Consider the following 12,073-nt stretch of genomic DNA (forward strand, 5'->3'; position numbering starts at 1 on the left):
ACTCGAAAGAGGGAGCATGTGACCCCTGTCCTGGCCTCACTTCACTGGCTGCCTGTATATTTTAGGATTAATTTTAAAATTCTTATGTTTGTTTTTAAATCATTGCATAATCTTGCCCCGGCTTACCTCACTGAGCTTCTTCATCACTACGTACCCTATCAGTCTCTCAGGTCAGCAAATCAGCTGCTCTTGGAGGTACCGAGAACAAAAAGGAAGCTCAGAGGGGACAGGGCTTTCTCTGTTATGGGCCCCAAGTTATGGAATGACTTACCTTTGTGTAACTCTTCTTATTGTGTTGTTGGTCACCTAGCACAACAAAAGATGTAAAACTCCTCACAATGTGATTGACTGCAGCCAAGTGGTCCGACAGGCTCCACCAGCGCTCCTCAGAATTCTTTTATTTCTTTTTTTTTTTTTTTTTTTTAGATGTGATCGTATAGTTTAACAACACTTACAACTGTTAACAAATTTTCAAAACTAAAACAAAACATTCTTATGCAATGAATCAATCAAAAATAACATCAACAGCAATAAACAGTAAAATAACAGACAACAGCTACATCAATTAACAGTCAAAACACTCAAACATTTTTATCAACAAATTCACTGTCTGAACCCACCTAGCACAACAAAAGATGTAAAACTCCTCACAATGTGATTGACTGCAGCCAAGTGGTCCGACAGGCTGAAAAATAAAAGACACAGTTAGCGCCGTGACTGAGTGGTCAGCCACGAACACCAACCGGCGCAGCTCCCACTCATAGGGTCACATTTTTCCAGCCCAACCACAAGAAAACTTTACAAATTATATTTATAAATGTTAAATATTCTTACAGTACCTTGTTAATAGTTGAACTAGAAAAATATGACCCTAAGTAAAAAAAGAAGTGAAGAGCTGCCTCTCTCGCACCTACCTCCACCAGCGCTCCTCAGAATTCTGGTGGAGGAAGCCGCGAGAGTGCCTGACGGACCCGTTGCATGCAGTCACTCATCACACCACTAGGTGGCTCCAAACAAAATCAAAAATACATACAACCATCACTATAATCATTTCGATCAAAACTCACACAGACACACGAGCTCTTCTCTCTGTTACACCCACCCCTGCTGAATTTTGACCAAAATGATTAAAGTGTATAATTATCACCATAATGGAAAATAAATGAATAAATAAATCACATGAATTGGCTGTCATGAATATACAAGGTCCAACTGAAGTAGTATCCTTTACAAAGGATGAAGTGGCAAGAAAATGGCGCCTTATTTCCTTGCCAGCTCCTGGAAGCAGGATGCAGCCTACATCCCACATAATCCATGCCCAAAACTAAAAGAGGTCAGTCCCTAACCCTGGAACTGTACCAACAATGGTAATATACACTACAAAAACAAAACAAAACTCAGGACAAGGAAAAGTCAGATTAGAAAATAATCTATTACTATAAATGTCTTTGCTGGAACATTTGAAACACTGAGTTAGAAACCCTGTCAAAAAGCTGACTAGCATCATCATTAGCAGCCATGTTGGTCATCACCTGGATCAGTCTATTGACAGGCTTGACTATTCTACCAACACGGGTTCTAACTGTGTAAGTAGTGTCAGGCTCAGTGTCAGTAACAGACTGAGCAACTAGTGAAGTGTGTGGACAAACACTCTGTTTGTCAACTGATGCATCTGAGGAATTATTGTCACAGTCCATCTCACTAGGGACCAATGGAGATCCCCCGTCTGCCTGTGCTGCAGAGACAACGTCTCCAACAAAGTCATTCACAGGGGTAACATCATGGGGCTTATCAGATAGGGAGCTGACCCATTCTTGTGTTCTGATTTTTGAATCATTTTCCTGAATAACTGATCCCAGGGCATCTGAAATAGTGTTAATGTCAGAGCTTTCAGGTGTGACGGCAGCAGAGTCGACAGGCTCACCGGATGCATCAACAGGCAAGAAGTTCACTAGCATCAAGAGGTTACGATGCACAACTCGAACTTGACCGGTGGTGGGGTGTTTTATTTGGTATGTGTGAGTTGTAGGGTTCATGTCCACAACGGTGTACACTGTAGACTCCCAGCGGTCAGCAGTTTTGCGTTTGCCTCTTTCACGCTTGTTTGATACTAAAACACGGTCGCCGACCCCAATAGATTTCCCTTTAGTATGGCGATTGTAGAGACCAGCCTGTCGATCTTGTTCCTTGTTAGCATGATTTTGAGCTATGGCCATTGCTTCTTGAAGATCTTTAGTCAGGGACAGTACATACTTGTCATATCCACCAATTTCAGGATCTTGGAGGATGTTCTTGAAAAGCACATCAACAGGGAGGCGTGGCACTCTCCCATACATCAGATAAAAAGGGGCATAGCCTGTGGTTTCATGGACTGTGCAGTTGTACATGAAGGTCAATGTCTGAAGTTGTTTTGGCCAATTCTGTTTTGCATCTGGTGCAAGTGCTCTTATCATGTTTCCCAGGGTTCTGTTGAAACGTTCCACGCTGCCATTACCCATTGGATGGTAGGGGGTCGTATGGGATTTTCTCACACCAGCAACTTTCAACAGTTCGCTTATGAGCTGACTTTCAAAGGATGGACCTTGGTCAGAATGGATTCTCTCAGGGAAACCATAGATGCAAAAGTACTTGTCCCAAAGCTGCTTTGCCACTTGTTTTGCAGATTGGTCACGGCAAGGAAAGGCCTGAGCGAGCCGTGTAAAATGGTCAGTTACAACCAGTACATCAATGGATCTGTTGTTAGAATCCTCCGCGGTCCAAAAGTCTATACACACAATCTCCAGTGGTGCAGATGTTTTTATACTCTCAAGAGGTGCTCGACCATCTGGATCAGGGGACTTTGCGACGACACATCTGGGACACTGACGGACATACTCTTTGACATCACGGTCAATATGGGGCCAGAAGAACCTCTGACGAGCAATAGCCAAACTTCTGAACTGCCCTTGATGACCAGCGTTGTCGTGAATCCCTTTGAGAACGTCAGACTTGAGGGAATCGGGGACCACGAACTGGTAGCGTCTCTTACGGGTAACTTGGTCTTTAGATAGTCTATAGAGGATGTCATTAGACACAGCAAACTTCTCCCAGTGTTTGAGGTACTTAATGACCATTGTTTGTTCATTCGATCTTTCTCTTCTTGAAGGACGACGGCCACGGTCAACATAATGTAACACTCTTGATAACACAGGATCGTTATGCTGTTTTTCTCTCAATACAGTTTCTGAAAACACAGGTTGATCATCTTGAGATGGGAGGATCAGTTGGGGCAGATGTTCAAGGGTGTCAACAGCTCGTACTCTAACAGCAGACTCCCATGCACTCTGTGTCTCAAGAAGAGCATGAACATCCTCTTTTGTGAAGGACTGAAATTTTGTGCTGTCAGGTGAGTGCAACATGTTGGAGTCCTGGTCTTTGGCATTTGACTGTCTGAAAGCCTCCTGTACTGAACCAGGTGAAACAGGGAGGGCCTCATTAAGTAGCTGGCTGTATGGGCTTTGCAACAGTCTCCTTCCCACAGCAGATTTGACGAAGGGATGGCGACTTAAGGCATCTGCCACCACATTTTTAGAGCCAGGAATATATTTAATATCAAAGACGTAAGAAGCCAGCTTTGCCACCCATCGCTGTTCACAGGCGTCCAGACGTGGCTTTGTGAGAATGTGGGTGAGTGGGTTGTTGTCTGTCCACACTGTAAATACATGCCCTTTTAGCCAGTGGCTAAATTTGTCGCACACCGACCATTTCAGTGCTAAAAACTCGAGACGGTGGGCTGGATATTTCTTTTGAGCACGTGTGAGAGACTTGCTAGCAAATGCTATTGGACGAGCCACACTTTCACCCTCCTGAACTTGTGAGAGGACTGCACCCAAACCATCTAGCGATGCATCAGTAGACAGGACAAATGGGCGGTTAAAGTCTGGGTGGGCCAGAATTACGGAGTTAACCAAAGCTGCTTTAAGCTCCATGAATGCAGAGAGATGCTCGTCTGTCCAATCAGCTGGAGTCAATTTGCGGAACTGGAGTTTTCGCTTGGTGAGTATCTTTGGTTTGCGTTTCTGTTTTGCACCAGCCAGTAGGTCAAACAATGGTCTGGCAATTGCAGAATAGTTTGGAATGAAATGTTGGTAGTAGTTGACCATGCCGAGAAATGATCGAATGCGGGAATGAGATGGAGTGATACCATCTGGCTCCATGAGATCTGTAGTGAGCATGTTGCTGATGGACTCTACTTTAGAAGGATCTGTAGAAACACCAGACTTGTCAATTATGTGACCAAGAAACTTCACAGATCTTCTCAGCAACCAGCATTTCTTTGGAGCCAGTTTGAGGTTATGGTAACGGAGACGACCAAACACCATCTCCAACCTCTCGAGAGCTACTTCCTCAGATGGTCCAAACACCAGCAAATCATCGAGGTAACATAGCAGGCTGAGAAAGTTCTGGTCACCGAATATTGAGGTCATCATCCTCATAAAACTGGCTGGGCTGTTGCACAGGCCTTGGGGAAGTCTGTTGTATTCATACAACCCCATGGGTGTCGTAAAGGCGGAGTATTTACGGTCATCTTCATGGAGTGGCATGTTGTAAAAGCCAGACGTGAGGTCCATTGTGCTGAAGAACATGTTTCCTCCCAAGGCAGCCAAGCAGTCAGCCTGATGTGGTAGGGGATGAGCATCCTTCAGGGTCCGTCTGTTGAGCCATCTGAAGTCTGTGCAAATCCGTAAGTCACCGTTCTTTTTCCAAACGAGAACAAGAGGTGAGGCAAATTCACTTGTCGATTTCCGTATAATTTCTTTCTCCTCCATCTCATTCAGGACTTGACGGAGCTTCTGATACTCAGCAGGAGGCACGCGGCGATAGGGCAGCCGAAACGGTCTCTCATCAGTGAGCCGGATCCTGTGTATAAATTCTTTTGCTTCTCCACAGTCTAAGTGGTGGCGGGAGAAGACATCCTCATAACTGATCACCAGATCTGCCAGCTTTCTCCGCCAATCATCTGACACATCACAAGACTGTAGGTCCAGATCCCCTAGACCAGCACTTCTCAGTTTTTCCTGTATATTGTCATTGTTTTCTATTGCAGAATCAACATTAGTGTGTTTGACAGAGGTGGTTTGATATGAGCATGTTACATCTTGTATATCTAGGTCCTCCATAGCAAGGCAGGTGTATATATCAGCCAGTCTAGCGTTCTTGCGTATGGTGACAGGACCACTGGAAGCATTTAAAATCTTGAGAGGGACTAACCCATCTCCCCAGAGCGGTATTACAGCTCTCGCCACCAAAATGCCACGGGGAGCAGAATGTGACGATGTGGGCTCAGACATCACAGTCAAACCAGGTGACAACTTTGTGCCCTTGGGAAGTTTGCCCCATACAAGATACTCAGTGCCAGCTTCCAGTGTAACAGCTGTGTTACATCTCACCGTGCCAACTTTGTCTGGGACATTCTCTCCAGACCAGCGGTCCAGGCCAGCAAGAAGGGAGAGGAACTCCTCGAGTTCTGGGAGACCTTTGCGAGGTGTGGAAACTGCTGCCCAGTAAGAGGAGTCTTTCTTTAATAGGTGTAACAGTCGCCTGATGACATTGGAGCCCAGAAGCAGATCAGTCTGTTGGTTTTTTACAACAAAGGTGGGGACTGACAACTGGCATCCATAGATCTCCATGTTCAGATCTACTATTGAAGTCGGTCTTACTCTGGAACCACCACATCCTACAAATACAATGTCAGTGGCCTCCTGGTGAGAGATTACAACACCGGCGTTAATCAGTGACTGTAGGGCTACGTCGCTCAATGAGCATGCCATTGAACCACTATCTAGCATGGCACCAAGAGTTAATTTGTCATTAACTTTGACATTTGTGTAGAATAAACTGTCACTTTTCTTGACTTTTTGTGTGTCTTGTATAATTATATTTCCAGACTCATTTAGTCTTTGAATATTTTGATACAGTTCAGCAGCATCAAATATGTGGGAGGAATCACTTTGACCCATGCGGCCTCCCTCCAGGCACAGGTCGCTTAGTTTCCCTGCACATTGTCTGTTGGGACAGCTCTGTTTGGGCAAGACCGCCTTGTGTGGTCAGGACTGAAACATGTGAAACAAAGGCGGTCTGAACGGCAGTGGGCTTCTGTCGTGTGCTTGTCATCATTGCATATGCGGCAATTTATAACAGGTCTGGCTCGACCCCATGTGCGCTTGTGACGAGCAGATGATACCTGGCCACCAACCTGAACTTTATCAAGTACCTGCCTGAGCATAGACATCATCTCTCCAAGCATGGCTCCTTCTTGTGGGAGACTGAGCTGCTGACTTTGTGGGACTGGAGCAAAAGGTTGGCACTGCACTTGTGAGAACTGGCAGTGCTGCTTTGCAGGTTGCAGGACAGGGAGGTAAGACTGTGGAAAAGGGGAATCTAATGTAGCGGCCAGCTGCTGGTTCTGTACCATCACAGGGGAACATGAATTTGGTGGCGCCTCAGAGGCAGGTTGTACATTGTAAGAGCACAAAACATTATTTGATCTTTGTGCACCACCAGGGACTTGGGATTCAATGTGTGTGTCATAGCAGAACAGTGGGGTTGCAGATGGTTTGTGGATTGGTGTTTTGATCCTGGACACACACTCTCTCTGGTGCTCATCTAGCCTCTCCTGGATGTCTTTTGAGGTCCATTCATGTATTTGCTTGTACTTAAATACTGAAGCCAGTTCTGAATCAGGGCAGTGTTTTACAAACATTTTAGCAATTTCACTGCTCATATCATCAGTTTGTTTTCCTTGACGCTTTAAACCTTCTTCAGCCATATCTGCAGCTTTGTTGAGCCGAATCCAATAGTCAAACGCATCCTCTTTTTGAAATGGCAGTGTGGAGTAGAAGTCTTGCAGCGGCAGGCAGGAGGATGTGTGACTGAAGTATTGTATCAGCATGTTATAAATCACATCTGGGGAGCATGTAGCATTTAAACCAGGGTTACTTTTAAGACCAATCTTAACCACATCTCTGGCTCTGCCCATTAGCCTCCCCATAATCTCCTCTGCTTGAGTGGAACTATCATAGTTCTGCCTTCTAAGGTAACCTCTCATCATTTCAACCCACTCAGTAACAGTATATTTGTCAGAGTTTTCACCTCTAAAAATTGGAGGTGCTGTTTCTGATGTTACGATGATGTTGCATTTTTGACTATCAAAGACAGAAGTGTCTTCAATATGGGCACCATCTTGTTTCAAACAGGAGGCATTTTGGGTTTCTTTTTCCCCAGCAACACCAGAAGAACACAGTTTATTTGCAATGGACTCTCCAATCTGTGAACCTAACTGATAAATCATGTCACTTAATAAGTGTAAGTCATGGCCAGTAGATGTAGAGTGGCTCGGGCCCCCAAACGACATCTGCCCTATAGGTGTCTCAGCTGGATAGAAAGCTAATCCCTGAGGCCTATTACTTGCAGGTAACATGGGTGAGGCACAAAAGTCTGACCCAACTGCCACACCTGACTGAAAAGTGAGACCCATTACACCTCTGCCTCTCCCAAAGGAGGGTTGACTGTTCACATTTTTAACATTTGGTTGGAATCTCTCTGCCATTTCAAAATGGAAGACTGAAAATAAAACAGACTCAAATAAAAAAAATCAGTCACTTATTGGCAATGAAGCCAATATTCTGCCTTCAGTCCTTTAACCTTGTGGCTCAGGTGTCTTGACACGTCTTAAAGAGGTAACTTGTAGGTAGATGACACAGCAACCCGGGCGAACAGCATCAAGCTGATCAGGAATCACAGAGTCACGGCACCAGTGTAACTCTTCTTATTGTGTTGTTGGTCACCTAGCACAACAAAAGATGTAAAACTCCTCACAATGTGATTGACTGCAGCCAAGTGGTCCGACAGGCTCCACCAGCGCTCCTCAGAATTCTTTTATTTCTTTTTTTTTTTTTTTTTTTTAGATGTGATCGTATAGTTTAACAACACTTACAACTGTTAACAAATTTTCAAAACTAAAACAAAACATTCTTATGCAATGAATCAATCAAAAATAACATCAACAGCAATAAACAGTAAAATAACAGACAACAGCTACATCAATTAACAGTCAAAACACTCAAACATTTTTATCAACAAATTCACTGTCTGAACCCACCTAGCACAACAAAAGATGTAAAACTCCTCACAATGTGATTGACTGCAGCCAAGTGGTCCGACAGGCTGAAAAATAAAAGACACAGTTAGCGCCGTGACTGAGTGGTCAGCCACGAACACCAACCGGCGCAGCTCCCACTCATAGGGTCACATTTTTCCAGCCCAACCACAAGAAAACTTTACAAATTATATTTATAAATGTTAAATATTCTTACAGTACCTTGTTAATAGTTGAACTAGAAAAATATGACCCTAAGTAAAAAAAGAAGTGAAGAGCTGCCTCTCTCGCACCTACCTCCACCAGCGCTCCTCAGAATTCTGGTGGAGGAAGCCGCGAGAGTGCCTGACGGACCCGTTGCATGCAGTCACTCATCACACCACTAGGTGGCTCCAAACAAAATCAAAAATACATACAACCATCACTATAATCATTTCGATCAAAACTCACACAGACACACGAGCTCTTCTCTCTGTTACATTTGCAGGTCAGAGAGGCCCCTTCTCTGTCCACTTTTAAAGCTCGTCTTAAAACCCATCTATTTTACTTGGCTTTCAACACCAGTGGGATCTAGTTTTAAATTGTATGTTTTTGTTTTTTAAACTGTTTTTAATTACTTTTTTATTATGTTGTGTTTTTAAATTGTACAGCACTTTGTATCAACTGTGGTTGTTTTAAAGTGCTTTATAAATAAAGTTGGTATGGTATGGTATGGTTTATTTTATTGTTTCTTTAAAAAGTTCATTTTGTTACATCAGACTGGTTTGGCATTACAAAAAAAAGAATAACATTAACTCGGTCTTGTGCGAGCTTAAATGTAAAAAGCTCATAAAAACATTAACATTAATAATTCAAATAAAGACAGCAAACTAGTTGGAAATATGTAGCTAAAAAGGAAAAGTAAACCAAGATCATATAGTACAATACAATTAAAAAAGAGAGAAAATATGACTTTTTACGAGTGTTTTACAAACATTACCATTCACTGCCGGAACACAACTTTGGATACACTGCCTTTAGGAGTTCATACGAAACAAACGTAGATCTGAAAGATGACAATCGGGTGATGTAGCTTATGAACATACAGGTAAATCTAACTGATCGCTGATGGGAGCTCATTCCTGACACACCCAATACTCTGCAGCCTTTATTTGCAGAGCTACACATGAGTTAACAAAAAAACTAAAGAAAGAAAGAAAAACCTCACATGTAGCTCTTCAACTTGTTCAAAATTGCAAAGGCATTGTGATTCTATAAACTCAGTCAAACGAAGATAATTAGGAACCAACGGTTATCTTATTTTCTCACACATGCACAAACTTGATTCCACTGCTGACATCATTATTATTGTTCAACTTCAGGTTGAACAATAATAGAAGGATGATGCTCTTTGATAAAAAGGAGCCACAACATTCAAAAACAGGTTTGACTGCTTAAGGTGTGGTTCTGCTTTTGAGTGCCATGCAAAGAGTTTGCTACAAATTCTCATTTGAATTTAGAGAAAATAAAACAAAAAAACTTCGACTCATGAATATGTTGTAGCTGTGGGTGTAGGTTTACTCTCTTTGAATTGCTCTAAGGTGAACATCCACAAGTCTTTTGCAGCCAGAACTTGTCTTGCTGAAGAACAGAATCTCCACAGCAGGATGCTTCCACCTCCAGGATTCATATTTGGATGATGTGTTTAAAGTGCATTGCTGTAAACCCAAAATTTTTTTTTGCAAGCTCGCTAAACGGATCCAGTTTTGATCTCATCTGTTCAGACAACCATCCTTTGCATGTTTACCTTGTTTTTCATAGATTGTGGCAAACTGCAAACATGATTTTGTATGAATTTCTTTAAAAACTAGTTTGAGTTTTTGCTTTTATTGTTGTTAATTGATGATTATCCACTTGCAGTTCACAAAAACATGATAGTTGGGATTACAATATTGCATCAGACCAATAAAAAAAAGTAGAGATGTGGGTTTAATGAAAGCTACCTGCTTAATTTCAAAAAGTGTTTCTAATCTGACCAACTAGGAGGCATATTCTAATTTATTTAATGTGTCTGAACAGTCCTGGTAAATGGATTGAAGTTTACCAGGACTTACATGACAACTTTTAAAAAGAATTATGAATATTTTTGCTGTAGTCAAAACCACACTTTTGAGTTAAGTTCAGGAAGCAGATTTGTCTGCCTTGCCACCCTGTGCAAGATGAAAACTAATCAGTTCCCTCGTTATAGGTTCGGTTATCATAATCATTACCATTATCATGCCGCTTTTGGCTAGAAAAGATTTTTCGTGCGTAAGTTTTATTTTAGTTTCTTTCTCACTGGTTTTATGCAGTTTTATAATGACTTGTCTTATTCTATTGTACTTTGACATTAATGTTCATTCAAGAAAAAGGGATCCGTTTGGAAGGGAATTAAAGAGCCGTACTTCTTATTTTGTAGATTATTTAATGAGGAATGCAATACAATCATACATTAATCTTTTTGACAAAATAATGACTTTTTATCATTTTATTTAGGGTCGCCTCAGTGGTCTCTTTCACTTGCCACCTCTTCCACCTCCTTTTCCTCCATGTCCGTGTCCATGTCCTTCTCCTCCATGTCCATGACCGTGTCCGTCTTTTCCATGACCTTGTCCGTGACCTTTTCCCTTTCCTTTTTTCTTCCCTTTGCCCTTTAAGCAGCCATAAAAATGCAACAAATTTACAAATAGAACAAAAAAATAAAACTGGTGTCACTTAAATCCCAAGAAGTTAAGGTTGTACATTTCCTTCCTCCTGTGAAAGACACAACACACACACACACACACACACACACACACACACACACACACACACACATGAGTATAACAACATTATCATTGTTCAATTAAATAAAACTTCATAAACACTTAGCACCGATCTGGAAAAGTAATCTTACTCCTTCAGATCCTGATCCTGATTCTGATTCCTCCTCCTGTGCCAGTGACAAAAATAAATAAATAAGTAAATACAAACACATATTTTGTTTATAGTGACTGATGAAAGTAAAACTAACTTACCTGTTCTGGCTTTTTTTGTTGTTCTGCTGTGGTAATATATTGAAGGCAAAAAAGGCGATAAATTAGTATTTTAACATGAATTAGCAGTAAAACTCAGCACATCATCCTACAATACAAACAGCAGTTTTATTATGTGAATAGAAATCACTGCTTGCAGCATCGCATTACACATCTTTGATCTCTTGCTTCATATGGGTAAAAACAGATAATAAAGAAAAAGGAGGACTGTGAGGATTAGCTAACTTGTGAACTTAATATTTCAAAGAGACTTACGATCGCTCATTTTGGCTTGATGATGAAAGTAGAACACAAGTGTCTTCCTATTAAAAAACAAGAAAAAGTATGCAAGAAAGTCAGCAATGGAGAAAAGACAACTGCAAAAATGTAAACATTCAAACTCCTTGCAGTCAAGGTCTAATAATCATCCGGTACATACCTGAGCTCAAGGTGAAGTGAATATGCGCCTAAAGTCAGTGTTGCAGCTATATTTATCTGGTGGTTTTTGAGCTGATAAAAGTGGGTGTGTTTTTGGAGTCCTGCCCCCTTATGCCCATATACTTCTCTTGGATCGTTGCAGAACAGGTAAGATTTGAGTGCTGCCTGACAAAAACAGACACTCAGTCTTTTGCCAGGGTTAATGACAGCCCAAATGTACAATTTAGAGCCTTTCTAAAACACCCGAGGGCTGGGCAAGTCCTTGTATTTGCTGTGTTTTCAGATTTGTCCAAACCAAACAACCTGAACTATTGTAAAAAGAGCCACACCTGCAAAACGATGACGGTTTGTGTCATCAGCTACTCCGTAATATGATGCATTTTCTTTCATAATTAATTGCAGATGAGTGATTGCCCAGACCGAAGGTGAATGGTGAACTTTAAAATTAAACATGCCAAAAGATTTG

General features: G+C 41.9%; 1 long non-coding RNA gene across 2 annotated transcripts; it reads right to left on the minus strand.

The window, feature by feature from the left end:
• Positions 1–256: 256 nt before the first annotated feature.
• LOC106913917 (uncharacterized) lies at positions 257–11,776 on the minus strand. 2 transcript variants are annotated; one of them, XR_015762002.1, is made up of 6 exons: positions 11,609–11,776; positions 11,446–11,492; positions 11,173–11,198; positions 11,052–11,087; positions 8,617–10,909; positions 257–271 (listed from the first exon to the last, which is right to left on the minus strand). It is a non-coding gene; the product is annotated as an uncharacterized LOC106913917 (long non-coding RNA). The 2 variants fall into 2 exon arrangements; XR_015762003.1 differs by lacking the exons at positions 257–271; positions 8,617–10,909 and having other exon boundaries at positions 11,048–11,087; positions 11,609–11,751.
• Positions 11,777–12,073: the final 297 nt, after the last annotated feature.

The sequence above is a fragment of the Poecilia mexicana genome, unplaced genomic scaffold, assembly GCF_051168715.1.
Source record: "Poecilia mexicana isolate PSO_F unplaced genomic scaffold, ASM5116871v1 scaffold_22, whole genome shotgun sequence".
NCBI lineage: Eukaryota > Metazoa > Chordata > Actinopteri > Cyprinodontiformes > Poeciliidae > Poecilia > Poecilia mexicana.